A 13398-nucleotide genomic window follows, 5' to 3' on the forward strand; every position below is an offset into this window, starting at 1 on the left:
TAGATGAGAAAACTGAGGCCCAGAGAGAGAGTGAATGACTGACCAGCCGACCCAGGCAAAAGTCAAGTGTGTAGGGGCACTGGGCTGGCTCACCTGATAGAGGGAGAGACCCTTGGTCTGGGGGTTCTGAGTTGGAGCTTCACATTAGGTGTAGAGATTTTTTTTTTTTTTTTAATCAAGTGTGACTAATGAAAAAGAAATACAGGGTAGTTTGTGGTTTAGCAATATCAGTTGACTCATGCACCTGGAGATCAAATTGAGTGGACTACTCTTTGAATGTCTTCTCCGTGTAAGTCTGATCCCTAAAAGTGTGGACCTCCGAGGTCCATCTTAAGCATGGGCTCCTCAGAGAAGACACCCAGCTGGGAGCCTCCTTAAGCCCCTAGTTGAGTGTCTGAACGCTCAGGCTCATGACCTGAACCTCTCTGATCTGCAGGTAACTAGATGTTCACTTAGGAGTTCTATCTCCCCCACTACATGTTAAGCAAACCTTTTCATTCATCTTTGACTTTCCTCCATTCTCCTTAGTGACTCTTGCTAGTGGGTGAGCAGTCAGATTCCGCGGAGTGGAGTTTCCGATGTGGAGTGTGATATATATACTGTCAAGGAGGCATGAATGCAAGCCCAGACCCCAGCTAGCAACCACGCACGCGAGCCAAATTTTCCAGCTACTCCGTGCCATTCACCTGCGGCACCTTGGCTGCGTTTGACCCCAAACCCCTAAAGGCAGAGGAGCTAGGTCACCGCACAAAGCCTGCTTGCTGCGACTACAGGTAAGTTTCTCCAAGTCTTTTGGCGCCGGCCCCTTCCCCACCCTCTGCGCAGCGAACCGCGACGCGCGTTCGGTGACCAGTCCTGGAACGTGACTTGGCGGCGTCGAGAGGGTACAGCTCCCCTTACCGAGGGGGGGGGGGGGCAGGTCCCAGGCGAGCCGCGGCCCGGCCAGCTTTCCGGGCTGGGGAGGTCACCGACCCCGGGCGGCGGCCAGGCCAGCCGAGGGCGGCGGGAAAGTGACGCGAAGCTGGTGGGGCGGGGTGGCGAGCGCGGTCCCCCGGGAGGCGGGAGCGCCAAAGGAGCCGACAGCGATCGCAGCTGCCAAGTGGCAGGTCGGGCGAGGCAGGGGACGAGCTCGGGGCACCGCCTGGGTGCCCACCTGCCGCCAGGGCGCACGGAGGGCGCGGGGCTGGACCTGGGCCGCGTGTGCCCGCCCTGGGGCTCGCCGTCCAGCCCCTCTCCGCCCCCGGGAGGGACAAAGGGAGGGCAGACGGCCGGACCCGCCCCCAGCCCCAGCCGCGGCTGCCAGTGAGAGACTGGAGGCACCACCCCGGAGCGGAGAAACCAGTTTGGCCGGTCCCGGGGAGCGGAGGGAAAAGGGCGGCCGCCGAGGACTGGCGCTCGGACGCGGGGCGGGGGAAGGCGGGGAGCCATTGGCGAGAGGCGAGAGCCGGAGGAGCCGCCGCCAACTGGACACGCTTCCCGGGGCCCCGGGCCAGCCCCGTGCGCCATGAAGCGCTAGCGCGGCGGCCAGGGCTGGGGCCGGGCGGTGGCGGCGACTACGGCCAGGTGCGCAGCGAGCGCGCGGAGGGGCGCGCACCCGACGGATGTCCCAGCAGGGGCCAGCGAGCGCCAGGTAAGGAGGGGCGCGGCGCCGGGCCCCCAACTTTCCCCACCCAACCGGCCCCGCAGTGTCCCACAGGTCCCCTGGCCGCCCCGGAGCGGGCGGACTCCCAGGATCGGGGATGCGGTGGCAGCAGCTGTCCGCGCCCTCGGGCTCCGGAGCCCGCACCGGTGGGACTTAGGCGGGGGTCGCGGGAGCCTTCTCGGCCTCGGGGATGGGGAGGCAGCGCTGTGGAGACGTCCGTGCGGGTTTCACCTGCTGGGAGGCGAGGGAACTCGCAGGTGGCGTTTGGATCGTTTGGGTTTGCCACGCACATGTCCGGGGTTAAGCTTTGAGGGGCGAGCCTGGCAGGACTTGCGGGTCCTTGGGGAGTGCAGCTGGCTTCCCTGCAGTGTCTGCCGCCCCTCTGGAAGTCTCCCTGGCCGGGTTGTGCTGGGGCCCCCTTTGGGAGCCGATGCCAACGAGTCTGAAAAAGACCTTAGGACCTCGGGTACCCTGGCGCACCTGCGGGGAGGGATGGAGGGCGAGACCGCCTCCGCCGCGGCGCCTGCAGGACCAGGCGCCCTCCTGACATCCACCGCGAGCTTTAACTCAGGTTGGGAGGTGATGCGGAAGAGGGACGTTTTCCCCGGTGACCGTAGGGTCGTATCCGCCAGCTCCCGCGGCGCGGCCCCAGGCCATCTCCTTCCCTCCCCGGTGTGATACCCGGCGCTGCGGCTTCGCTGGTGTGCGTGCAGAGGGGCAACGTGTTGGGGCGGGGCGGGGAGGGTGGCAGAGAATGGCAAGTGTTGTAAACACCCCCCCCCCCCCACCACCACCACGTCCTCACACCTCCCCAAGCGAAAGAAAAGCCTTCCGTTGTCAGCCCGACTTCTCCGAGGGGGGTGTGCGCGCCTGGTCCTGGAACACGGCTCCGAACTCGCATTGGCGACGGCTGTGGGGGATGCGGAACGGGGGAGGGGAGTTGACCCCAAAAGTAAGGGGCGGGTGGGCCCCATTTCCGCCCGGTGAGTCCCGCTCAACCCCACCTGACCCCTTCGGCCTGCCCGCGGTGCCCCCGGCGGGCTCCAAGTCCTTCTTGGGTAGCTCCGGACGCCGCCGAGTTCCCCTCCCGGAAACTGCCCGCCCTGTCGGCCTGAGAAAAGATTCTCTCCCATCTTCCTGGTTGCATTGTCTGCAGATTTCTGTCTCTGCTCCTTGAGAATTAAATGAGACAACACAGGCCAAGTGCTTGAAGATCACCGCGCGCACAGTAGGTTATGGAGGAAGGCTGACTGCTTTTGGGAACAAAAACTATAAAACGTGTGTGATAAAATCTCCAGCGATAGTACATGCAAGCGCATATGAAAAAGAGGAAACACAGACTGTGCAGTAAAAGTTCTAATTCTCATTGTCTCACGGGTACTTTTGTGTTTGATCTAAAATGCCATTCATTAATCCTGGGCCTATCGGTGAAGGCCTCATCTGAGCCTATTAGAAATGGTGACGCGAAAGACATTCAATGTTTATTAGCCGATTACTTTCTTGGGGGTGGGGGAGTCTGCCTGCAATTACTCTCTGAATGAAAATTCAGACTTAATGACTTTCATTACGTCCTTGTGCTCATTTTAGGTAAGAACGCTTAACCATTTTCTTCATTCGTTCTGTCCTGGTGGCTGCGCTTTGGTAATCCTTGGTGATTCTCTGTGTCTGTTACCCAGGGCCAAACGAGACTCGCGTGGCTTAATACTGGTGAACACAAACGCCATCTGAGCCAGGACAGCTCTGGCTACCTTCAAACTTCCCTTCTGGTTTTTATTTTAAGGAAAATGCATGCCGATGTGCACTTGATCTTGACCGTGACAGAGCTAGGAGATTCTTTTTTTTTAATTTTGTTTTTATTTAGTTAAAACATTTTTTAATATGTATTTATTTTTGAGAGAGAAACACACACACAGAACCCGAAGCAGTCTTCAGGCTCCGAGCCGCCCAGGCATCCCCCTATTTATTTAGTTTTTTAAAGTTTATTTATTTATTTTGAGGGGGGGGGTGGGGGGGGGTGGGGGTGGGGAGGGAGACAGAGACAATCTCAAGTAGGCCCCATGCTGTCAGCACAGAGCCTGATGCAGGGCTTAAACCCACAAACCATGAAATCGTGACCTGAGCCGAAATCAAGAGTCAGTACTTAACCAACTGGGCCACCCAGGAGCCCCTAATTTTCAGTTTTTAAGTTGAGGCTTTAAAATAATAATTTGGTAAAGCAAATGGCTTAACAAAAAGAAGTCTGTGCGATAAGGCAGGCTTAGTACTGGTCCCATGTTTCATTTGGATTTCAGTCTCTGAGACGTTAGCATTCATGGCATTGACCAGATCTGGCTATTGGTTTCTTTCCCCCCTGTCTGCCTGCCTTCCTTTCTTCTTTCCTTTCTTTTTCTTCCTTCTAAAGCAAGGAGTAGTGGATTTAGATTCCCACAAGTTTCTGTTATTTTACTTATTTTAAATTGTATTTGATTTTTAGAATTTATTTTTGTTATATTTACTTTTTTTTTTTAAAGTTTGTTTTGAGAGAGCAAATGCACACAGGAGCTGGAGGAGGGGCAGAGAGAGAGAGGGAGAGAGAGAGAGAGAGAGAGAGAGGGAGAGAAAGAAAGAATCCCAAGTAGGTTCCTCACTATCACTGCAGAGCCCAGACCCGGACATAGGGCTCAAGAACCGTGAGATCGTGACCTGAGCTGAGATCTAGAGTTGGATGCTTAACTGACTGCACCACCCAGATACCCAATATGTACTTACTTTTTCAATTGTCTAACTTTAGATGAATTCCTGAATTTTCTGAACCTCAATTTATTAAAAAAAAAAAAAGATGTTATCAACTTCCTTTGGTTGTTGAGAGAATTAAATGGCAGAACAGGTGACTGTCCCTCATACACAGTAGGTGTTCTTATGTTGTTTTATTTTCTTCATTAAACTGATATTTTAAAAATAGTATAATGCCCAGATGTTTAGTGTGTTTTTAATATTGCCTTGCTAGTTTGAATTCCTTTTTAGTTTTTCATAAATGACATTCATGAAATCCAGGTGATCCTTATAACTCTAGAGAGATTTGAATCTCCTACTTACCTTTGCTCTTTAGTTTCATCATTGTAAAGGAAGTCTGTGCTCTTATGAATGCAGAGGAACTTGCTTTCTAGTTACCAGAACAAGTTTTGTGGGGTCCCTTCGTGTCACATATGTCTAAAGAAAACTGCTTTTAAAGTCTCTTAAGCACTGAATTTTAGATCTGTTTCTATATTTGCTCCTCGATTTGTCTCCTGGGAAGTTTCTGTGTGTGTGTGTGTGTGTGTGTGTGGTGGAGGGGGGGAGAGGAGACCCCCCCCCCCCCCGGGTTGTGAGTTTTCAGGTGTTTGTTAGCATCATCAATTAGATTAATTGTATTCATAACATCTGTAAGTGCTTTGTTACTTATTGAGATCAGTAAAAATTAATTTGCTGCCATAGAGTTTTAATAACACAAAAAGAAGGTGGTTTATCCTTTATTTTGTTAACCGAGTTACTCCTGAATCCCCATCCCTATGCCTGGTTAAAGAGAACTCCCAGTCTAAGATCTTTTAAGGTCCTGGGTTATTGAACACCTGGCAGGATGGAGGAAGAGTCTAGAAAGCATGGGTATATAAAACAGTCTTGTTTCTGGTACTTATTCATAGAATACAGAAGAATTATCATCTGATCAGCTAGGAATACATTAGTACTTTTCCTAATACTTTGAAATGTATCGTACTTTTAAATAAATTGTTTCCAGGGACACCTGGGTGGTTCAGTCAGTTAAGTATCCAACTTCAGCTCAGGTCATGGTCTTGCGGTTCATGGTTTCAAGCCCCACGTCAGGCTCTGTGCTGACAGCCCAGAGCCTGGAGGCTGCTTTGGATTCTGTGTCTCCTTCTCTCTCTCTTTCTCTCTCCCCGTTCCTTGCTCACGCTCCACCTGTCTCTCTCTCTCTGAAAAATACACATTAAAAAAAAATTTTTTTAAACAAATTGTTTCCAAAACATGCCTCATGGGAAGTATGTTTGATAACTGGTTCCCGGGGAGTACGGAGCCCAGAGGCAGCAGTAAAATAGAGGTTGGTGACACATGCTTTGGAGTCCTTTGACTTAGCTTGGAATCCAGGCCTTACTGCTTTCTTAGCTGTGTAACCTAGGGCAAGTTACTTAATCCTTTTAGCTTACAGGTTTTTTTTTTATCTGGAATATGGAATAATAATAACAGTACCTCACAGGGTTGTGTGATGAGTTCCAAATGAGAGAACTGAGCGAACTTTAGCTTGGCCCAGCCCTCGGTGAAAAGTAGTCGTTGATATTCCTGTTGTCATTGATACAGCTCAGTAAATATTTATTGTTCATCCAGCAATTGCCTTTCTCTTAGATGGTGTAGAGAGCAGGACTCACTCTGCATGTTTGTATTTATTTAGCAAACATAGGTCCCCGTTTGCACTGGGCACTGGTGAGAAAGTGTTCGCTAAGATAGGGGAGAGATTCTAAACCTCCCCATGCAGGGCTTGAGTTCCGGACCACAGGTGTCCAGGGACAGACAGCATGGTGTTTGAGGGTCCTCTGTGACCCAGGGACGTGCCTGCGCAGTCACAGCCATGAGTTGCTGGGTGTTCCTTCTGCACAGCGGAGGCCCTTGGAATGTCAGAGCACTTCTCTGTCGACTTTACCCCCCACTTCCTATCTCTTTCCTCTCCCTTAGCCTCTAGATTTCCCCCAATATAAATAAATAAAAAATCAATTACTTTTCCCTGTTCAGCACTCAACACTCACGAGCCGAAGCCTGAATCTTCCTTAAAGGATCGGTGCTCTCCACAAATGGTTCTCATTTGGGGTGTCTAGTAAGCATGGCTAAGAACAGAGACCCTTGGGACAGTCCCGTGCATTCCTTCATGGTAAAAATGCCTATCTTCTCCCGGCGCTGTCCTGGGGATTACCTCCTGGCTTCACTGAAGCCCATTAGGTTGCAGAGGGCCCGAGTTGGGGGTTTTAGTTTTTCTTTCCTTCCTTGGTAAGAAAGCAGACCCGGTGTTTTCTTTCTCTCTGCTCTGGACACTGCCCCTCCTTGCAAGGAGGGACGGTTGCCTAAGACCCTGGAGGATGGCCCAGCTCACTTCCTGCTTGAAAGCTCTGTGTCCATGATTGGTCTCCAAGCTAGTGAATTTGCAGAGCGGGGCCTGGAAGCTGGCTCTCCGTCTGGGAAAGGGCACTGACTCCTTGGGCGGCTGAGGTCACCCTTGTCCTGGGACAGCCTTTCAGTGTCAATGGCCACCTCCCCTTAGTGTGACTGAGAATCCTGTCGCTTCTGCATTGAGTACGTGTGTAGCCTGACCTTTGGCTAGTAGCTTTGGTCTTTATTTACAGGGCCTTCGTCGATGGTTTTGTCTCTTTGCTGAGTGGCTTTTGTTCCACCAGACTTGAGGTTTGTTTGATTTAGAACAGGCAGTGTTTGAAATCAGTTTGCTCACCTTTTCTCAAGTTGAGCTGGAATATCTTCCTTGGAGCTCCTCAGGCACCAAATATTGTTCCTACATAGCCTCCAACTGTCCATTCTTGCTGTTAAGGAATCTCCCATGCATTGGATGCATTTTTTTATTTTATAAAGTGTGATGTGACTTGTACACAGGTTCTTACTCTGTCTTCTTGGGATGCAAGAGAGTACGGAGATTACTCTCTGAGATGTGCGTATATGATCTCTGGATCCAAAAGAAACATTGAATGTTCTCTATAAGAAAATAGATAACCGGGGTGCCTGGGTGGCTCAGTCGGTGTGTCTGATCTCGGCTCAGGTCATGATCTCACGGCTCGTGAGTTTGAGCCCCGCGTCGGGCTCTCTGCTGACAGCTCAGAGCCTGGAGCCTGCTTGGGGTTCTGTGTCTCCCTCTCTCTCTGTGTCTCTCCTGCTCACGCTCTGTCTCTCTCCTTCAAAACTAAACATTAAAAAAAAAAAAAAAGAAAAGAAAAGAAAATAGACAACCATTTGTCTTGGATGGTTTAAATATTCACGTTCGTGAGATGATGGGTCAGATTTTGTACGTTTCATGCCGGAAAATATTGGCCTTACTGCCATATTGGGAATAAATTTGTGGGCTTCTAAGCCAAGCACTAGCAAATGCTATATCAGAAATTCTGGAGGCTTATGACACAAGCAAAGTGACTGTGTGGGGTTCATCAGACAGAAGAGATTGTAAGGATTATGTGAAAATCTGTATTCTGTTATGTGCACCAGATCTACACGATCTCACCTTCGTGCAGAAGTTTACTTCATGGGCGTTTTGCTTTAACTGTGGCAAAATATTTATAAAATTTACCAGTTTCAAAAGTGAATTCAGTGGCATTAAGCACATTTGTGCTGTCAGGCTACTATCACCACTGTCCATCTCCAGAATTTTTCCATCATCCCATTTTGAAATATTATACCTGTTAAACAGTATATATCCCCATTTCTTCCTCCCCCCAGCCCCCAATAATCTCTCTACCTATTTGTCTCCGTGAATTTGGCCAAGTTCCTCATGTAAGTGCAATCATGCAATATTTGTCCTTTTCTTACTGGCTTATTTCACACAGCATAACATCCTCATGGTTCATCCATGTGGTAGCAGATGTCAGAATTTCCTTCTACTTCCTTTTCATTGCATCTTTTCATTGCATCTTATCCTATTGTGAATAATGTCACTGTGAATATGGTCAAGTGGCTGTCTGTTTGTTCATAGGAGTTTTTGAGATCTTGTTTGGTTTTGTGAGATTTATCTTTCATAGAAAGTGGCTTAAGGGGTGCCTGGGCGGCTCAGTCGGTTAAGTGTCTGACTTCCGCTCGGGTTATGATCTCATCGTTTCTAAGTTTGAGCCTCTCATCAGGCTCTGTTGTGATGGCTCAGAGCCTGGAGCCTGCTTTGGATTTTGTATCTCCCTCTGTCTTTGCCCCATCCCCACTCACCCTCTGTCTCTCTCAAAAAGAAATATACATTAAAAAAAGAAAAAAGAAAAAAAGAAAGTGGCTTAAGATGGGCAGGCATGATTTCTTCCAAGTCACCCTTCTCTTCAACAGCCTGTCGATGAGAGCACGTGGGACTGCTGGAGGCTGGATGCGTGGAGGGCATGTGAAGGGCATGACACATTTCTCCTTTTCACCTGCAGCTGCCCTTACCAAGCTGGTCCATGATGTGGCTGACACTCTGCCCTGTGCCCAGGACACCCGGCTTCACAATCTGGAGACTTCTGCAGAGCACAGATGTCTTCCGGGGAGGACATTGTGTAGTAGACAGGAAAAATCCTTAACTTTCCTTCAGAATTGACTTGGATTAAAATAAATGTATTTTTTGGTGGAAGGAGGGTTAGAATGTGATATTTACATGCTTGAAAAATTGAATACCTGAGAGATTGATTTCTACCTTGGGATAGAATCCATGGTTTTCAATAGAAGCTTCAAGGCCAAAGGTCAATTATAGACTGTAGAATGGAGGAATGATCTCATGTTGCTTACACATGTAGCGGGATAAAAACCAGAAAGCTTTCTCAAATGATTAGATGTCCGTCTATTAGGTTAAAGATATCTTTTTTTTTTAAGTTTATTTATTAGAGAGAGTGAGGGAGGGAGAGGCAGAAAGAGGGACAGAGAGAGAATCCCAAGCAAGGCTCCACACCGTCAGCGAGGAGCCCGATGCAGGACTCGAGTTCACGAGTCCTGAGATCATGACCTGCGCCAAAATCTAGAGTCAGATGTTCACCTGACTGAGCCACCCAGGTGCCCCTAGGTTAAAGATATCTTCATCTATATTTTCTAAAGAACAGCGGACTCTCATGAGTTTATGTTCATACTGGGCCCTAAAAATTAGCCAAAATAAGCATTTGCATATTTTATTTTATTTTTTATTCTTTAAAAAAAATTTTTTTTAACGTTTATTTATTTTTGAGACAGAGAGAGACACAGCATGAACAGGGCAGGGGCAGAGAGAGGGAGACACAGAATCGGAAGCAAGCTCCAGGCTCTGAGCCATCAGCCCAGAGCCCGACGCGGGGCTCGAACTCGCGGACCGCAAGATCGTGACCTGAGCCGAAGTCGGACGCTTAACCGACTGAGCCACCCAGGTGCCCCGCATTTGCATATTTTAAAAACAGAGGTTTTTTTACAAGCAGAGTTAAAAAGTCTTCAGACTAAGCCCAAATGCCACATCCTTGGGTGTATTCCATCTTCCTATCCTATCACAGCCACTAAAAGGAGATTGGGGCTGCCATGGCTCATCCCTCAGAGGTTTGAGACTTCATCTAGTTCCACTTCATGGAAGATGGCTTAGCATTCTTTTTTATCAGTCTTTAGCGTGGAGAAACATGGCGACAGTTGTCAAAGGTCATTCGGAGAACCTCCGACTGTGTGGGGGGTGAATAAATGGCATCCTGGCTCTTTGAGATCACTTGGACCAACACTCTTTTTAAAGCTGCACCTTGGTTAGCTCTTGGTCTCCCTTCCCGAGTTCCAGGGTCAAACAAATACGCTCTGGGTGTCTCCTAGGGAACTTCCTATCGCCCCAGTCATTCCACAGACTGGACCCTCCTCCTTAGCCCTACGGTCTGAAACAGAGGCCTCCTTTATCCATGCTGCCGGCCACCCAACGGGTGTTAAGCACATCCTGTGTGCTGGGCACTTGACATCTGTCAGTGAACCAAGTAGATGAAGAGCCCTGCTCTCACGGAGCTCACGTTCCAGAGGAGGGGGGAGACCGTAGATAATAAAGGTAGCAAAGGGGTAAATGATACGGTATGTCTGGAATAAGTAAAAGGGGGGATAAAAAGAGAAAGCCGAACAGGGGAGAGGGGGAGAGGGTCAAGGGAACAGGTTGTATTTGTAGCGTGGAGAAGGTGACATTTGACAGAAGATGTCTCCCTCAATGTTCTCTCTCTCAGCAGAGAGGAGGGGAACCATGAAGACCTGGGAGCGGAGTGGCCTAGGTAGAGGGGACTGAAGGCTCGGTGCAGAGGCCCTCGTGGGCAGGTGCTTGGCTCCCGATTCTTCTGATGAAGTCAATGAAGAGGTGGTTGGCTCTTTCTCAACCCTGTGAGCATGGAGGGGGCTGGGAGAAGATGAGCAGGTAGGGGAGCCCCACCATGAAGGGCTTCCTTGGTGTATAAGGACCTTGGGTTTGACTTTGTGTGCAGGATGGGGGGGGGCAGTCGGTGCAGGATGTTCCCCATTGGAGTAGCGTCATCTGTGGTCTGGTTGCATTTTAAAAGGGTCATTCTGGTTGCGGTGGTCCTAGGCAGGAAGACCAGGTAGGAGGCTGACCCAGGTGAGCCATGATGGAGGCTTGGACCTGGGTGAGCTGAGAAAGTTGTGAAGAGGCTCTTCAGAAATGTGCATATTTGTGTCAAGTTTTGGTCCAGAGAACTTTACCTTTGTTTATCTTCAGGGCCTGTCTTCCTGCTTTTGGAACGGGGATGGGGGAGAGGGCCGGTGTTAGAAAAAGAAAATGATTTGCATAAAGCGGAGGCCTTTACTGTACTGGAAGGAAGATGGTCTGTAATCCACAGGGTTTGTGGGGCAAGGAGGCCTTCGGTGCCGGAGAAAGCCGGCTGCCCCTCCAGGGCTGCTGCCCCGGATGCCGCCTCCTTGCCGGGCATTGCCTACTTGGGAAGGCAAGGTTTTCCCAGCCCTCGGGTGCAGGCAGGCCACCTACATCTCCATCCACATATGCTCTCTTTTTTGAAACTGCTTTATGGAGCTATAATTCACGTGCCATACCGTTTATCCTTTCAAAGTGTCCAATCCAGTGGTTTTTAGGAGTTTACAGAATTGTGCAACCATCACCCTACTCCATTTTAGAACCTTTTCATCGCCCAAGAAAAGAGACCCTGTACCTGTTAGCGGTCCCTCCTATTCTTTCCTCCCCTCAGCTCCTGCTGACCTCCAACCTGCTTCCCGGCTCTATGTATTTGCCTATCTGGACGTTTTGCATAAATGGAATCATACAACATCTGTTCTTTTGTGACTGACTCCTTTTACTTAGCAGAATGTTTTACCTAGGATTCTCATCCCTGCGGTAGTGTTGATCAGTACTTAGTTCCTTTTCCTTGCTGAACACACAAGTTACTTTTGCACATGATGCATTCTTGAAAAAAAAAACAAAACACAGGAAATGTGCATTAATCACAAACAACATTAACTTTCATGTTACAAAGGGAATTGTTTGTGCCCGGAGAGCCGTGTGTGTGTGTGTGTGTGTGTGTGTGTGTGCGTGCATATGCATGCTTGCATGAATTTGTTCCCTTTCACAGTTGGATACAAAGTGCATGAAATCTGTGAGCGCATCTGAAGACCAGTGGCTTTCTGGTGTCTTAATGATTTTCTTTCATTCAGTGATTCAACAATTACCTATCAAATCCCCACTACCCTCCAGGGCCTGAGCCAGGTAATGGTGGTTAATAGAAGGATGAACAAAACAATGTCCTCCTCTTCATGGAGCTTACAAGGGTCATTTGGGGTGGGGAGGCAGGAGTAGATAATTAAGATATTGAACAAAGGAGATATGAAACCAACTGATATTAGAATTACAATCTATGATAAACACTCGAAGATAAGACCCTATTAAGAGAGTAACGAGAGTCTGCTTGAAAATGGCACTAAGGAACCCAGGCCGCTGTCGATGTAAACTGATCTGGTGTATCCATACATTGGAATGTGATTCAGTCTTAAAAAGTAAGGACATTCTAATACATGCTATAATGTGGGTGAAACTCGAAGACATTATGCTCGGTGAAATGAGCCAGACACAAAAGGGCAAAACAAATATTGTATGATCCCACTCTATGAGGTTCTTAGAATAGTTAAGTTCATAGAGACAGAAAGTGGAACAGTGCTTACCAGGGCCTGGGGGGAGAGGGAAAGGGAATTCTTGTTTAATGAGCATTTCAGTTTGGGATGATAAATCCTGGAGATGAGTGGTGGTGGTGATGGTGGGACAACCGTGTGAATTGCTGAACAGTGTGAATTGCTGAGCCATACTCTTAAAAATGGTTAAAAGAGTACATTTTTGTTTTTGTATATTTTACCACAATAAAAGTTAGCCCAGGAGGGTCTTTTGGAAGAGATTATACTTGACAGCTGAAGGATGAGAAGGCACCAGTCAAGGCTTCCCCTGGTCCAGTCGATGGGAACGGCACGTGCAAAGACCATGTGGTGAGAACTTGGTCTGTGTTCTAGGAGCTGCGAGAAGGCCAGAATAGCTGGGGGAAGTCATGTAGGACCAGGAAGCATGGGACGAGGTAACTCAGACTATGATGCGCAGAATGGGTTTGGGGGGGCAGGAAACCAGTTAGGGGGCTCCTGCAGTGTTTGTGAGAGAGGTGATGGGGGCTCGGAGGGGGGGCCCGGATGATGGGAATGGAGACGAGGTGTGGAGAGTAACAGTTGTGTTTGAGAGGTGGAATCTTGGTCTTGGTGTGGATCAGATTTGCGGACCTCATAGAAGGGAAGTGTCAGGTGATTCTTGGATTTCAAACGTAAGCGACTAAAGACATTGGGGTCAGCGGCAGAGGGGCAGGTTGGAAGGGGAAGCATTCAGCTTTGGCCCAGGTCCAGTTGCTGGGACACCCAGGAGTGGCTAGAGGTCAAGGTTCCAGAGGTTCAGAAGTCTCGGCGAGAGACACAGAATTTGGGAACTTGGCCGTGTGGAGGTGGGTTTCCAGAGATCCACAAGGACATGGGAAAACTCATGAAACCAGTTTCTATCCTTAGGGTCAGCCTTTTAATTTTGATAGATT

General features: G+C 49.1%; 1 protein-coding gene across 2 annotated transcripts in view; it reads left to right on the forward strand.

Annotated features, from left to right (window-relative positions):
* Nucleotides 1-1106: 1106 nt before the first annotated feature.
* ATP8B1 (ATPase phospholipid transporting 8B1) overlaps nucleotides 1107-13398 on the forward strand; it is a 128034-nt gene continuing 115742 nt past the window's right edge. The window contains exon 1 of one of the 2 annotated variants that reach the window (XM_058691974.1): nucleotides 1107-1630. The gene's annotated coding sequence lies outside the window, so the exon portion shown is untranslated. Of the gene's footprint in view, nucleotides 1631-10545; nucleotides 10674-13398 lie in introns of those variants that run through there. The other variant, XM_058691975.1, reaches the window with a different exon arrangement.

Source organism: Neofelis nebulosa, chromosome 11 (genome assembly GCF_028018385.1).
Source record: "Neofelis nebulosa isolate mNeoNeb1 chromosome 11, mNeoNeb1.pri, whole genome shotgun sequence".
Taxonomy (NCBI): Eukaryota; Metazoa; Chordata; class Mammalia; order Carnivora; family Felidae; genus Neofelis; species Neofelis nebulosa.